This window comes from Theobroma umbraticum, unplaced genomic scaffold (genome assembly GCF_002168275.2).
Source record: "Theobroma umbraticum cultivar Fairchild unplaced genomic scaffold, ASM216827v3 scaffold_89.0, whole genome shotgun sequence".
NCBI lineage: Eukaryota > Viridiplantae > Streptophyta > Magnoliopsida > Malvales > Malvaceae > Theobroma > Theobroma umbraticum.
The window spans coordinates 4,181,733-4,184,555 of record NW_018397271.1 but is presented as its reverse complement, the minus strand read 5'-3'; the positions used below and the strand labels follow the sequence as shown (position 1 = coordinate 4,184,555).

At 35.5% G+C, this 2,823-nt stretch overlaps 2 pseudogenes; both read left to right on the top strand.

Moving 5' to 3' along the window:
* Positions 1 to 60: 60 nt before the first annotated feature.
* LOC149526522 (5S ribosomal RNA) lies at positions 61 to 179 on the top strand (annotated as a pseudogene).
* Positions 180 to 575: 396 nt separating this feature from the next.
* LOC149526521 (5S ribosomal RNA) lies at positions 576 to 694 on the top strand (annotated as a pseudogene).
* The last annotated feature ends 2,129 nt before the right edge of the window (positions 695 to 2,823 follow it).

The following is a 2,823-nucleotide window of genomic DNA, read 5'->3' as shown; positions in this document are numbered from 1 at the left end:
GGAGAATGGAGGAGGTAGGGGTGGGGAACGGTCATGTGCATTGTTAGCGCAAAAAATGGTTGGTGCAATCATACCAGCACTAATGTACTAGATCCCATCAGAACTCCACAGTTAAGCGCTGCTGGGTGAGAGTAGTACTAGGATGGGTGACCCCTTGGGAAGTCTTCGTGTTGCACATTTTTTTCCGTTTGCTTTCAACTGTTTGTTTTAGGGCCTGGGGGCGTCGGGAGCATCGGGTTGGGCTCGGCCTAGGTAATGGAGGAGGCAGGGGCGGGGAGGGGTCATGTGCATTGTTAGCGCCAAAAATAATGTGTGCGATCATACCTACACTAGTGCACTGGATCCCATCAAAACCTCATAGTTAAGCGTGCTTGGGTGAGAGTATTACTAGGATGGGTGACCTCTTGGGAAGTCTTTGTGTTGTACATTTTTTTTCGTTCGCTTTTAATTGTTTGTTTTCCCATTGGCTGTGAAGTTGGGCCGGGGTAATCAAGAACATCAAGTTGGCTCAGTGAGGGGAATGGAGGAGGTAGGGGTGGGGTGGGGTCTTGTGCATTATTGGCTTAAGAAATGCTAGGTTCGATCATACTAGCACTAATGCACTGGATCCCATCAAAACTCATTAGTTAAGCGTGCTCAAGCGGGATTAGTACTAGGATGGGTGGCCTCTTGGGAAGTCCTTGTGTTGCACCCCTTTTCCATTCGCTTTTAATTGTTTATTTTCCCACCAGCAGTGTGGAAGCATGGACGAGGGTGTTCGGGAATGCCGTGTTATTATTATTTAATCAAATTTTGGTATTTTCATTTTAAACTAAATACTTTTTTATTTTTAACAATTAACAAATTGTCATTAATCAATGTTTTATTTATCATTTAATATCTACGTGATTCTGACATAAAAGGTGAAAATACAGTACGCTCAAGTCACAACATCAATTGACTATATCATATTGTTATTTATTGTTATGTTTTTACCCTTCATGTTAGCATTAATGACATAAAATAGTAAGGAATATTTTAATTAAAATTAATTAATTAACTATGAATTATAAACATTTTTTGAATCCAAACAAAAGCACGAGTATTTCATTCCGGGCAATAAATTAGGCTTCATTTACCTAAATATTTGCATCGCTTGTTTAAGTCCCCATAACACCATTTCTCACCACTAATTTTCAAGTTAAAAGTTCATCCTTTTTCAAGAAACATACAAAATAGGATAGAGCCTCAATACCTAATGTTTAAGACATATTAGATTGGAACAGAGGGCTTAAATATTGTTAACGTCGAAGATGTTAGGTGTGATCACATCGGTATTAATACATTGGATTCGATCAAAATTTTGCACGAGATTAATCTTACTATAGGTGACCTCCTAAGAAGTCTTTGTGTTGCATCTCTTTTTTTGTTTGTTTTTAATTATTTATTTTCTCACAAGTCAACAGACGTCCATTCGTGCAGAAATTGGGCTAATGCTACTGGGAACATCAAGTTAGGCTTGACAAGGGGTATGAAGGAGGTAAAGGCGAGTAGGAGGCTTACGCATTGCTGGCACTAGAGATGTTGGGTGTGATCATACCAGTAATAATGCACGGGATCCCATCAAAACTCTGCAGTGAAGAGTGTTTGGGTGAGCGTAGCACTGGGATGGTTGACCTTTTGGGCAGTCCTCGTGTTAGATCCCATTTTTTGTTCATTTTTAATTATTTATTTTCCCACTGGTCAACAAATGTCCGATCATGCGGAAGGTAGGTTGAAGGAGTTGGGAACTTCAAGTAAGGCTTAGCGGACTAATAACTCTATGATATAATGTTATTTAGGCTTAATTTTGATAATAATTTAGCTTACTTATTGTACTAATACATAGAAATTAGAATATTTTATTTAATTTTTTTAAATTAGTTAATCTAGGTGAGTCAATCTAATCTTAGTTAATTTTATGCTTAATTTGGTGTTAATGTGGTTAAGATAGGTTGTTATTGATTTATTTGTGCTTTTTAAGGTATTTGATCAAAGAAGAATTTTAGTGGAAGAAGAAAAGCAATTTTGAAGTGTAGATTTTCACTGCACATGTTTTAGTATTTTAATTATATCTCTCTCCACAAAACTCCAAGTGGTATGATTTATGCACCATTGGAAAGTTAAGAGAAAAATATATAACTTTCATGTTTACCACTTCACCCAATTCGGCCTATAATATGGTCAAAAATCTTGTCAAATTTGACGTACTTAGTAGTCCTATAGCAATTACGATTTCTATTAATTAATTAGACAAGGCTGCGACCCATGTAGTCTGATAATGAAATCCTTATTGGAATTGAGTTCTTGCTTCACCCAACTTAGCCTAACTTCAAAGCTCTTTAAAATAACTTTTCGAAAGACTTTTAGGGAAAAAAAAGAAACACTAGATTGACAGTTGAGAGTCAAGCCACAAAGTCATTAAAGCTAAGAAGAATTTGAAGGATCCAAGGAGATTTGGAAATCAAGAATACAATCCTTGTTTTTTTTTTCTATCTATTTGTTATTCTCTTATTCTCTTGGTTTTGTTTGCAATATTTAAACTTATTTTGATGATAATGTGCATTTGATGAGGAACTAAACTTTTTATCTAAGATTATGATTGAGCGCAATATGTAGTCTGAATTATTTATCTCTTTCCTACTTATGTTTGATGGATTTAAGTTGTTTATTTATTTTGTTTTTAATGCTTTTAATTATTTGATCATCAATTAAGATTGAATTGGAAACCTAAGTTAAACCTTCACGAAAGAGATTTAGGTAGACTTTGAATATAATAGCATATGATCGAATACACTTAGTTGA